This window comes from Necator americanus, chromosome I, assembly GCF_031761385.1.
Source record: "Necator americanus strain Aroian chromosome I, whole genome shotgun sequence".
Classification (NCBI taxonomy): Eukaryota; Metazoa; Nematoda; class Chromadorea; order Rhabditida; family Ancylostomatidae; genus Necator; species Necator americanus.
The window spans coordinates 16,192,954-16,207,244 of NC_087371.1; positions in this window are offsets into that span (position 1 = coordinate 16,192,954).

Consider the following 14,291-nt stretch of genomic DNA (forward strand, 5'->3'; position numbering starts at 1 on the left):
GCGGTCACAGGAAGAAACAGTGATCACGGCTTTAACACAGCAGGTGGCACTCCAAGAGCCAGCTTTAGGTTCGTTCATGATGGACAGGTCACAAATTACTATTCCTAGCAAACAAATTACGCAAAGGCAACTTTAGAAGAGCACACCAAAATTAGTCCTAATCTTGACAGTCGTAAAACCGCGATGTTAGCGGACCACCTGTTGTAAGACTCGTGCGGCTAATAGTAACTAATGACGATGCTCCCTGCATCTGGCCCCGTAGATCAAAACCACCACAGGTCTTGATACGACGCCAGCTCGTTGCTCAAAGCGATGTATACCTCTCAACGATTCATGGTTGGACTTTTAACTGTTGTGTAGCAATCATATAATGTTTTCCGCGCCGGAATGTCGAATTCACTTGACACGACTGCGCTATTTTGAAGTGGGTGTCTTCATGACACTGTCTGCGAAGAACACCTGAAGGTGTCGACTATTTTGACTTTACGAACCCATCCAGGTCCTCTTTGACCCGAGTACATAGTGCTCTTCCTGTTTCGCCAATGTACTCAGCAACACATAATTGACAGGTGATCAAATAGATGACTCCCGATATCACGAAATCCCCTTGCCTTTCATTCGGAAATACGTCAGAATTTGGTGTCTCAGCTTCTTCAGTTTCGCAGGTGGTATGTCCACTACTCTGACTGAGTCTTGCAGACCCACCTATCGTATGCTTGCTCGCGCTGCATTGCTTATAACATTCGGAATAGATTGAAAGCAGAAAGAAATTTTTGCCTTCTTTTTTGCCATGTAGCGCCGGTGCTGTGTTAGATGGCTTCGTCTTGAAAGGCGAAAATTTTGGTAAGCACCCACTAGATACTGAACAATGTGGTGAGATATATCCACGGACGCAATGCGCCCTTGAGCCACAGATGAAACCGTTGCAGCTGTTTAAACATATTTTCAATGACTGTCCTTTTTGGTCTTCCAGAGGTGAGAAGAATGATAGTGAATGAGAATGTTCCTCGAACTCAGCTTTTCGTACCACTTTGTTCCTCCAATTTCCCCTGTCCAAATGAACCTGGACATTGAGAAACGGCAGCAAGATGTCTTTGGGTTTTCCTAGTTGTAAGCTTGCTCTTTGCAAAGAGGTGCGAGCAAACTTAAGACGGTAGGGTTATGCTTACGCTTACTACAGCAAGACTCAAACAAAGTAGTGGACCTACCACCTGCGAATCTGAAGAAGCTGAGATACCGAACTATGTCGCCTATCTGCTCATCTGAAATCCGGATTAAGGAGCATCCAAATAGGCTTGTAATGTCAAGATTATCAACCACTTTAAGTGCTTATCGGAGATAGTGTCATGATAACATACCTCTCAAAATAGCAGTCACCATCTTGGCACGCGAATCAAACGTTCTAGCGCGAAAAACATTGGAAGCGCTTTGCATAACATGCAAAAGTCCAATCATGATTCGTAAAGAAGAATACATCACTGTGACCATTGAGCTGGCGTCGTACCAAGACTTATTTGGATTTTCACCTAAGGGGCCTGATGCAATTGGCATCGTTATTAGTCACTATTAGCGATCCAACTCTTACAACCGTTCGTCCACTAACATCGCAGTTTTACGATTGTCAAGGTGAGCACTAATTTTGGTCTCCCCTTTGATGTTGTCTTTGAGTTATCTGTGTACTTAGTCTTTTGTGGAATGACAAGGCGTTTGAAGGAGTAGATTACATGTGTCTTTGATTTTACAAGCTCTAAACAAGGCGACAATGCCAAGACGTTACCCAAAATAAAGATGGATAACAATTTTGGTTTCACTAAGGAAAAGTAGTTCACGATTATACTATGGAATGCTAATATTCAAAGAAACCTGGAAATTCTCAAACAGTTTGCATTCTCCTCTGCGGGAACCGGGAAGAAAGCAGGGAAAACCTTTTGAAAAAAAGTGTTGAATCTTATCAAAAAAATTCCAAATATTTGCATTTTGAACTTTCAGTAATGTAAGAGACGCGATAGCCTCGAACATACTCCAACACACGTACAAAAATATTTGCTTCAACTGCGAACTTAAAGCAAGTATTTTTGTAGTTTAAGAAGCTTAAGAATTGTTAGAAGGGACTGTGTGATACGTGAAGGCATTCTACTATGAATTGTAAATAAACCAATGTAGATTTACAAAAAATTGCAATTTTACAAATACACAAACCCAGTCTTTCAAGACACCAGTAACACTTGAAACATTTTTTAAATATGCATAACAGTTTTGGGACCTCATCAGACTACAGTCGGATCAAAACCACCTGAATTTTGGCGTCACAGCAGACCTGCGGTTGCGCTTGCTCGGAGTAGCGCACTTAAGATCGGCTGCGATCGAGATACAACCTTACTGGCAATCGAGGGGTGTAGTTCCTCTGTAGTTTTAGATATACAGTACCGCAAGTTTTGATCTCTATGGGTGTTTTGGTTCAAAAGATAGCTGAAAAAAGCTCGAAATTTTGGAAAAGTTTAGAATATTTCTCTACTAGATTTCGAAAAACGAGGAAAACAAGAAACACCAACCTTTGCTTAAATGTAGACAAGATCTGTCTCTACTACATTTACATCACAACCTATTATTTTATATAAAAGAAATTTAACTGAGAACTAAACTAAGAGATGGCAAAGTACATATTAGTACTAGGAGGTCGTGCTAGACAAACTTCATTCTCCGGCCCAGCTTGCACATTGCTTCGAGACTCCTCCGTTGCAGCCAGTTCTATATGCTGAAGATCGCGATGGACACGCGGTGCCAAAAATTCGCTTTGAAATGGTTGACTAACGAGATCTTTCGAAGCTAACATGAGTATAAGAGCAGTAAGTGAAGGCAGAATAGAAACACGGTTGCCATATTTATGCGGTTTCGATAAGGGCAGTTATTATTGTCTCTCTTACTGATGCCGTCAGGGATCAACCTCCAACAGAAGCAATATTTTTGCATTCAGCGTCAAAGAGTTTAAGCAGCGCACTTCTCGTCTAACAATGATGAATTTCCAAATTGTCACTCAAACGAAGCAATTTCGATGTGGTTACCGAGCGAAAGAAGACATCAAAAGACGGAAATTGGGATAAAACAAGTCCAAAGTAGATTTCAGGAGATTCTGAATACCGATACTAGTAGCTATTTCATGCAATACAGTCTTGCAGAGACAGATTTTGCCCACATTTAAGGCAAAGTTCGGTGTTTCTTACTTTCCTAAAAACAATTTTGAAATCTAATTGAGAAATATTCTAAATTTTTCTTCAAATTCTTTAACTAGCTAACTTTCCTTCTAACTTAACTTTAACTCAACTTTCTTTGACTAGCTTTTGAGAGAGATCAAAATTTGTAGTTAAGGATTTTATTTAAGAAAATTCGAACTTTCAACTGCCCCAAAATCAGCATGACTTTGAACAAAGTCCAACAACTCAGCTACAGAGGCAGAAGTAATTCAGTTCAAAGCATGTTATTGAAGAGTATTTTTGCTTTTGAAATTTATTTTCAATTTTTTCCAATTGCCCATCATTCTCCAAAAAGTTAGTTGAGAAAAAGTTGAATAGTTTGCTCAAATTCTCAACTGGCTTCAAAAAAAAAACAGAGTCTCTAGAAAGGATAAAATTTAAGAGAGCTAATCTTCCTCTACAAAACGCACTATTGTTTGTTTCACTACGTTTCTTCTAAAGTTCGTCATTCATGTTTAATTTAACATAACCGATCACTTCCGATCATGGCACATGTTATTAGCTAAAATCACCGCTAAATCACGCCTTATGTAGTGCTGTAAGCAATGCTGGAAACACAATTTTAGAAAAGATGGTAAAGCGTTCTTCTTAGTAATCCCTTCCCGTTTCACAAAAGCCAAAATTACGGTTGCGAGCTATTCATCGCCTGTAGTCACTGTGGGTACGTACAATTGTGTCTAGGTAGTAAGAAATATTGTGAAAATGGCTTTAAAACGTGTTCTCCATCGTTTTCAGTTGTTTTTTTTCATTTTGAACTTATGCTTATAGCGCTGTTATTTATTACTCATTTATTACATCACATTACTTAAATTTAATTTAATATATTTATTAAGCATTAATTTGTTTCTTTAATTCTACTTATTATACTTTATTTTTGATTGTAATAATTTTTAATTTGCTGAACGACTCTACTAGTAAGAACAATACAAGAGAATCCTTTTTAAAAGGGTCTTCTATGAGGGCTCGTTTCTAGTAGAGCTTTTTTCCCCAACTACACGCTTTACCCTGAACAACGCTCGACTCGGTCGTTGTGCTGCTGGCCGCGGCATCTCAAAGCAGGCGCGGTGAGCGCGTACGAGTTTTAATGTGATCGCGTAGGGTAATTCCGCCAGCCCATTTATTGCCTCATGACAAAGATGGCGATTGACGGTGATCTATGAGGTCCGGGTCTTCTCGTATATCGGGTGAACGCTTCATCCGTTCGGACTACTTTTTCTTGTGGAAGTCATAACAATTTTTTTTTCATTTTCCTATATTACGGTTTACTGTATTTATTACCCTGTAGGTGAAAATGAGTACTGCAGTATTTTCTCTCTTAACAATGTAAAGCGGCATATCGACAATGTGCACAAGAGCAAATACAATAGCATCGAAGCAATATGTCTCGAGAGCTTTTGCAGGAACTTTAATAAGTTAGCCCAGGCAACCAATAATTAACCAAACAAGCAAATCTCCTTTTCCGATCACTCCCCCTTTGAAAAAAAACAACTGAACAAGGGATTTCACTCTACGTCACATTTAATGACTTGAACTGTCTTCAGACATTTGCCGAAAAAGCGATCGCGTTCAGTTTGACCTGCTCAAAAATTGTCCTGCCTGGATTAGAAACACATATTACGATATTATATTTTTTCTGTCAACAGCTCATTGATCGAGCAGGATCCCATTTGCAAGAAAAACTCTGTCTTTTTCAAGGGCTGGATGAGAAAATCCAGAGTTCTGGCGAAACACCTCAAAATACCGCTATTATAGCTCTAGTGGATAATTCTGAAGAGAGAAAATGTAAGAAACTTAAAATTCGAAATCCTTTCGAACCGTTTTCAATCATATCGTTCAAAAAGCTATAGTATTCATGTAGATTCGATGAGTGACTTGAATAGCTCCTTATCCGCGCTACGCATCAAATTCCTAAATTATCCTGACACCATCAGTAAAGTGGACAAAGTGCTTTGATCATTACCTATGGCGATGCGGTTTGACTTCAATTTAAAATTCGTTCGAGGTTTAATGAACGCGCAGCAGCTTTACAGTGACTTGCAAGGGCGAGCCGATGTGCCAAATCAGTGTGGCAGACAAGTCTGGTACCAACACCTCCAGGGGATGAGAGGATACGACTGCGGATCGCTAAGGATACGACTGCGCTACACCCGCCCTCCCTCACCAATATAGACATTTATTATTGCTATTTCAAGAGAGCTATGAAATGCAGTAAAAGATACAAACCCCGTCCTGTAGAAAGTGACCAACTTTGTCCCACCACCATTTAACCTACTTTGTTGGCACACGATCAAGAAATTGGTCGGGCGAACAAATTTGGTTAAATGGTGCTTCATTATCTAAGTAGAATATTGCCCTTGTAAATGTACCCATTTTTTTGAAAACTTTAGCGCATATTTCACAAAGCTTCTTCATAATTCAGTATATTTCTCAAAAAAATGCGTGACGGATATTTTTTGACGTTCTTTTTGTGCGCAAAGAAGGGGCTGTACTTCCACACCTTGAATTGAAGACCCATCCTGCTTCTTGGCTACTCCTCTTTTTCCTAAACCTTTCACTATCAAAAGGTTAACAAACATCGATGGGTCATCTTAACTTGAGTTCATGTGGCTGTTGTGTTTCTTTCACTCACGTAAAACATAAAAACGTTGCAGAAAATCCTTTTTGATCTATTCTCATTGTTTATAATACCACTGCCGACAACTCCTCCTTTCAGAAGTGCAACGAGGTTGCAATATTTCTCGTACAATTGCAATTGTGCTGCTTTCCTATAGAACTTGTAAAACCTCTACAATTCTAAATTCACAGGTAAGAGCTTCCTCACCTCTTTACATCTGGGATGATGTTAGAAACGTTAAGAGACAAGAAAGATGAGAAGTCGAGGAGTGATTACCTATATTTCTCCACGAAAATGGGTAACGTAGACAGCATTCGTCAACAACGAAGGTTCGAAAGACATCTTTTATCAAAGGTGAGCAAGAAAAATTGAGTTTATTCGTTACGTGCGCAAAATGCTAGAGTCGAAGCTTTCGATCCCATCAACACGTAAGAGCATCGTTACTGATGTGGCTCCGTGCAACCGCAACGCTTATCGGTAGCCACTACCTGCCAAGTTATTGTTGAACAGAAACTGGGATGTGCATGAGCTTGAAGGTGATGTTCAACAGTCCCTGTGTGTAGTACTCAGTGGACAAAAATGCCTCCACTGATGTGCGTTGCAAGTGTCCCAATCAACGTAAGATTCGGAGCTTATACGAGCGCATAATCACCGCTCTACAATGTCTGCACGAAAACAAGTAAGAAAAAACAGTTCTTCAACGTGCTTTTCCACATTTCTACTTGTTTCATCTACAACTTATCTGTCATTCTCTTTCTACATTCAAACATTTACCAGTCCCTTATTACGGTAGCCATCATAGCCACAAACAAGGATTCGGCAATGCTGCTCATGTAGCACAGGTTACGGTAAGTGGCGCCACATTGACGCTTCCGATGTTGTGCATGTTGTGCGTGTATGCTTACCGTATCGTCAAGGACGTGACATATGGTCATCGTTTTTCAAATGAATACATGTCAGTTTTTCCTTTTAAGGCGGTGACGTTTTCTATCGACTGTCTTTCTCATCCATTTCGGCACATTGCAAGGTCCGCTGCATTTTCTGAAAAAAGGCAATTTTTTTTGAGAACTTGCCGTCATTATACATTTGGCAAAGAGAGTTCGTTCTAGTGTTTTTCTAAGTTTCTGATCTAGAATTCTAGGTAAAGAGTTCTCTCTTATATCGGTTGATAGTTCTCTTTGAGATCGAGATGACAAGGTGATCAGTAATTGTGATCGCCGTTGATTGATTCGGAGTGTGACCGTTCGACGACATTCTCATTTATCGCTAAAATTTTTCAATTGATAGCGAATGATTCAGCAGTAAAGTCCTTTCCAAAAAAGAGTAGGGTAGCTTAGGCCACATTTTCAAGCTGTTCAAAATCGTGAATAAAGTAAAATTTAGTGTGTCGGAAGGAAAACTATGCCGGACTACAATGCACATACAATTTCTAGCGACAACAATAGTGTATCCATCAAATGTAGATGATCATTTCATAACATATGTGTAGGTTATTTGTCGGTCTTTTCACTCCAGCTACCTTTAGATCCTTTAACAACTCCAATTCTCTCAAAACCGTCAAAATATGAACGAACCTTGTTTTTTTCATATGAATACTTTTCCAAATAGATGAAGAGCAGATGTATTTACAATATTCCTAATACCTTTGGGTTCGCCTTCTTCTAAATGCGTTTGTGTTCTTCTCTTCTAATAAAGCCTCAACAAGGGATCATGTTGAAATCTTCTCTTCTAAAGTTGCAAAGTAATGGAGTGGTAATTTACTTCACCCAACTTCAAAAGGTTTTTTTACAGCCCTGAAAGACTTCAGAAGACCCTACGCGGCAATGGCGGAAACAAAGAATAACATGAAAGTGTTTCTAGGAAGATAAGAAAATGGGTTTGGGATACCGCATTGCTTTTGGGAAAACATAACGTTTAGGGCGTTGAATTTAGCTTAGAACATTGTTCGCTGCAGAGAAGTTTGAATTTGACATAGAGAGCTAGAAATCAAAATAAAATGTTCGAAATGTCGCAAATCTCTGTCTCAATTTCAAAACTCGAATGTCTCAAATTTTCCCCTCGTCCAAATGGATGGAAGTTCAAACGTTTTACTCTATCCGCTTACTATTCAAGCGACGAGCTTGAAGCTACAACGAGATCGACCTGATCAAATCGAGCGGCATATTAGGCACCAAGATTATTACTTTGAGCAAGTTTAACTAGAAAAAATTTATATAGTCAAATGAACGTTTTCAGCGGGATTCTTGTATGTTACAACTACTCTTCCCAAAAAAACATACGTTCAAATCTAGATCAAATCAAATGACAATTGGACCTTTACCATAGAGAAAGTCCTAGATCATTTGCTAAGAAAGTTTTCGGATTCTTTCGAAATTGAAAGCTCTCCTCATGATCAATACAGTCTTTTTGTTTTGAATTTGAAACGATTCCATCGTTTCAAATTCAAAACAGTGGCTGAAGTGAGTGAAGTGCTTGTGATCAGCTGATTACCCTTCACTCATCTTATCAATATAACATCCAGGAATGCAATGATAAAGTGCGACCGCACCCCTCCCGCTGGAAACATGCAGAAAAAACGCCGTTGGCACCTCTTTTTCCGCCAGCTGGCCGGGCGGGGTTTGTTGTGTTGATAACGACCGGGTTTGATAATATTAACCTCGCACAAACTCGTTCGCGCAGAGCAACTATCCGCTTCCTCAAATACACACACTCACTCACTCACGGGAGCAAGCACACAAACCTCGTTCTTTCCGCACTCCCCCGTGCTGACGCCCCGTATTACCGCTGCTGCTGCTGCTGCTGTTGCTATCAGTGGCCCGACGGGGTATCGATTGATCGACAAACTACGTATCTGTAACCGGGACGACCGGTGTTTCAATCTATCGTAATGACGAACTGTCACTTTCGATTAGATTCCTTTGAGATGACGTCATTAAGTTTTCTTCGGGCTTCGTTGATTTTTATTAGGTTGACGTTGTTCTATCATCAACTCTACCCAACTACATTACACGTTTATGTGAAATAACTGCACTTCACATTTGGCTTTTTTTAAAATCTGTCCTTCTTTTTCAGGCTAGTCGAACGAAACTTTCAGAACCACTTCTCGCTTTATTCGCCATGCCAAAGCTTGTTGGGCTTGCGTAGAAATTGGGTACACGTTCATAAATCCGTGACTCTGGAAATTTCTACCCCCGTCTGCCTGCTTTTCAAAGGCGCTTTTTCAAAAGCGATGACTTCTTTCTTCACAGGTCTTTGTTCTTTCCTTAAGATTTGATAAGGATTCACAAAGGAATTACAAAAGATCAATCCTGCCTGCTTCTTTTTCTCTCTCTCAAACATCAAACCTATCTCAAACATCTTTAGAGGAAGTAATCACAATTTTAACTGTCCTAATAACTTATCTTTTGTTTCTACTAAATCTAAAGGTATCTAAAGTATCAGCAATTGCTGTTACGACATTTATAATTCAGACTTTGCATTAGATTGAGTACCTAATGAATGAAAATAATTCTTCTTTTCTTGACGAAAGGATAGATAAAATCTGTGGGCTTTTGCATGCCTGATTCTAATTCTACATGTCATAAGAAAGTGGAAAGAAGAAAGTAGCACCAGAGACAATTAGAGGGAAGAGTAGTGCAGAGAGAGTCCAAATAATTTCACTAGGTTTGAGGTGTTTATCTGCAAAAGTCACAAAATGCATTCGAAATTGGTATAGTTCCGAAATCAGTTGCTACCAGTTCATCCACAAACTTGTTATAGTACTGATTCCGCGAGTTATGCGAGTTTCTTGACGTTTCATTCTAACTGATCACCCGTCAAGTGTTTACCTTGATCATTTGCTGCTTAAGTATGAGAAGTTTGTACACAGCGGAAGCGTTTGATTACTCTATTTATCGTATCTATTGATATTGATTCTTTTCTTTCATTGATCCAAGCGCTAGAGATACAGACGTGTTCACCAAACTCCTCTTCTCTTTGCACTGACCACACTGATTTTGAGACTTCGAGGCGTCTTACTTAAGCAAACATTGGATTATTCATGAAACAGAGCTAAATCTTCTGAGACTGTTCACTTGATATTTGAGTCGATCTGGATGAAAACCGATGTATTGATTTATTGCGGGTCAAAAAACACGTGAATATTGCATGAAACGTCGTTACCATTTCTTGTCACGAAGAATTGTCCATTTCATTTGCAATACCATCCATAATACATCAATGTCGTGTCTTGAATGTCGGGTAATTTATCAAAATACCGTAATCGCCGCCAAGCCGATGCAACTTAAGAGCCTCGATGTTCGGTCCGTGGGTCTCTAACCGTCCTCTATGAACACCGTACGTTATGTCTACAGTTTTCGCCAGGTTTTTTTGCGAGGAATATGGAAATTAGTCCATGCTTGCATGCTCTTTTTGATGATTTGTTCTTTTCTACGGGTTAAGCTACTCCAGAATTACACAATGACTTTTCTCACGCCGCAGCGGTTGACTTAAACAGTATCTAATCCTTCTGTTCCTAACCTAATATATACGTTACCAATATACGACGCAGATGGTGAAAGCTCAGAGTGAGGATAGGTGTTCATAACCAACACTACTTTAGATAACTAGTTCAATGCTAACTGGAATTATTTCCGTTGAACCATGAGATGACGAAAATTAGAATTTTTAGACAAGATACTTATGGTGATTCCACCTCTCTGATAGTTTCCGACATCAAAGTTACCAATTCCTTTAAGCCAAGCATGTTGAAGACTTTCTAAGCTGATCTGCGTTATCAAAAATGAATCATACCGGCTACATCTCGCTTCTTTCAAGGACCATCCTTTTTCTCGAAATACTCTCGTCACTACTCTTAAGAATGTGATCTCTTTGTACCGATGTCTACGATTCACCCTTTTAACAAACGAGTTACCTGGTAACTAGAAATTTCTGCTCTGTTTTAATCGTCGATGAAAACTTTCCAGTATAATTTTGATTGGAGTACTCTTTGATTGATATGTCTCCTTCCATGAAGTATCAAAGGCAAAAGCAAAAACAGGAGCGGAAATTGTTGCACTCATAATTCATTGGCAATCTCACAATCTTGAATGTTTCCCATGCTTTAGAAGAAATTTCCGGAAAAATCATAGCTGAGATCATAATTCATCACTCTTGGTGCACGTTTTACATATTAAAACTAGATGCAATGCAAAATCACGGTCACATGTCCATTTCCAAGCACGGAAGGTCTCCCTCAAACTTTCCTGCATGTTACATTTTGTCGCAATCCTCTTCGGAAAACACCAACTATAAATAAACAAGAAGCTATAAACAACTGGAAGAAGAGAATTTCCAACTTTTTCTCGGTGAAATTCTGCAACACAAAAATGTTGCTAAAGGGAAAACAAATCCCTTTTGTGTAAAACGTTTCCAGCGTTTTTGTGCAGAAGTACGTCGTTGAACTAGCTTGGTGTCAATGTAAAGCCGTCAAAGGTAATAAAATGGGTTGTCGGCATCTTTGATCCCTATTGCTGACCCAGTTTTCGGTTATCCGTCTACCCTGAAAATTTGTTTGTGAAGTTGCAAAGTAGAATACAATCCTATTACGCCATGGAAGTGTCATTTACCCCATATGCAATCACCTTGAAAGACATTACTTTGTAAATGAGTATAGGCACCGAACCATCACTGATGTCCTTCCAACTCTCATTTTAAAAAAACCTATAATTTGAGGAGCAGAGAAAACCGGCAGGATTGCTTTGCACAGGCTGCCTAAATTGAAATTTGCTATGGAAAGCTAGTCTTTTGAAAATCTGGTGATGGGATTCCACGGACTTCTACAAGGCTTACCGCATTTGCACGCCTGAAACTGCTCTTTACGTTCTGAATCACTGGAAGAGCCGCCAGATTTTCCACATTCACATTGCTATGTATTAAGCAACTGACTAACCAAGTTTTGTGCTCACACGCTATTGAAATAGAATAAAATTTTGAAATGATCAAAACAGGGTACAGAAGTGCTGAATTTTTTCAATAGTAAAACTATAGACTTTAGCGGGAGCTTCTCTGACTTATACTCACAATCTTCTATCCTCAATATCCCGACAACTCCCTGGCACATCTATTCCTTCTGACATCTATGATATCCGTCTCCTGTATGAGCCGCTTTAGATTCTGATTCACGGTAGATTGCACACTTTCTCTCCGAAATACGCCCGACATTGAGTGAACTTATTACCGCTTTTTGAGCGGACGTCTACGAGGCACCTGCTAACGACTTACGGCTTCTTTAATGTGTTCTTCAATGACATGAAAAAACCCCGTCGTTTTTCGCTTCAACGACGACGAATCCTGTGTTGTGGATACTGTAGAAGATATCCTTATTCGTGAGAGTTTTCTCTATAATTGTGTGATTGAGACTGGAGCCAGGACAGCTAGTGCTGACGTGACGGAGCGGTTTTGATCAAAATAAGCGCTAACGAGGTGACGGTTCTGCTATCAGCTGCTCTGATATCGCGGGCTTTCACGTCATCGGACTGCGGGCGGCCGACAACAGCACAATTCCCACTTTACCGTAACCATGATCAGGATCTCTTTTCCGGTACTTCAGCAGCAAACCTACCAGAATTGGTTGTAGTACCTAAAAACTGTGAGAACTTCTGAATTATTTTATTTTTAACGGTTTTTTGGCGCTTCCGACTACAACTCCAAACAAGGTCTCCAATACCAGTAAGAAGTCTTTTTTTCATGGATCCCATTAGTATGATGTGGCGTCATATGTATGCACGCCTACGCACACGTGTGTTTGCACATTCTATCCGCTAAGACCTTAGGCTGTCATATGTTTTGACATAATTCAAATTCCTCTTATTATTTGTCTTACTCGAATAAAATCGCAAATCCACGTGATGCCGCCTGATGTTATCGACATAGATTCATTCTTCTTGTTGTGTGCAACAATTATTTGTGCTATTTTCATCAATTTTGCCATCGCATAAAAATACGAGGAGGAAATCGCTAGTTGGTTAATGCCGCATCCATTTATGAGAACGCTACTCCATCTTTTCCAAATATAGAGTCGAACCAGTAATTTTTTCAATAAGTTTTTCCCTAAAATAATTAACCATAGTGCACAATCGTTCGTTGTGCAGGAGGAGTAGCAGCATCAACTCACAATGAGATCGCTACGAGTTATGTGAATGACAGCGCCCTTACTCCACCCCACTAACTCGCATTAATCAAATTCCAAAACTTGAAAAAGTACTTTTCGTATTTAATGATACAATCACCCCTTCTGTTTGCTCTAGTCGATTTAAAAAAAATACGTTAGGAGCAGTTCTTCACTCTACTACGTGAATATCTTTTCAATCTATCGTGCTCGTCAGCCCATCAGCTCAATTTTGCCTTGACAAGCAAAAGATGCTCTAAATTTCAATGTCCCATCCCTCTTTTCTGTTCTTTTCGCGTTTCTCCACGAATTCTGAATTCAGCGCTAGGTCAATCATTTGTCTTAACATATCGCCCTTTGGATCACATTCTTAATAGATCGAGTGGTTCCTCCCTTCACTTAGCATCTCTACCCCACCTAAAATCTCTGTATTCCCACACCTATTAGATCTAAAACCACTAGTATCTGCGGCCAAAAAATAGCCCGTATCGGTGCCAGCTCAGCTTTGTTATTGTTTTCTCTGTGTTCCGTAATCTGCAGCGTACCTACCGAGGTTTGTGGTATTTTTCCGGGTAAACAGCTAATTTTTGGAAGCCCTACCTTTTCGGTTGATGTAAACTTAGAGATCACATGCACTTGATATATGTACGCACGTGTGCATTCACCGCGAGTAACGGATTCAAAGTACTCATTTAGCGCACACCATTTTTTCCTAACCTGCACTTCTACTTCCTTTTTTTCTCCACTCCACATTTTTCAATGCCTTTTCTTCACCTTAACAAAACGAGCGTAATAACTCATCGATGCCGCTTCGTCTCCTATTGTAAATTACCGCAAATGTGCTCGCGCATCTGTGCTGCAGCATTGACGCTGTTTAAAAATGTGCGCTACGAAAACGATTGACAGAGAAGTGAGAGAGGAGAATTTCTCTTTTGGAAAAAAAAACTTTTGAAAAAGAAATTCAAGATCCTAGTATTGTCTTTTCACCGTTCATTTTTAATGCCCATAACCCAAGCGTGGAAAACACATCGCAAGTTCTGAAAAAGATAACAAGAAAAATAAATCAATTCAACAATTGATCGAGCAGTCGTGAGCGTTTCTATCATATTTAATATACATCTATCTAATATATCTGTATCATATCTAAAATTACAAAAATATCGTTTAGAAGTTTTGTTCTCCTTGTGGCTATGTTTCACTTGAACATTTCACGATTTCAATTCTAAGATTCTACAGCCAATAAATATTGATTTTCCGAAAATCAACTAAAAAAATCTAC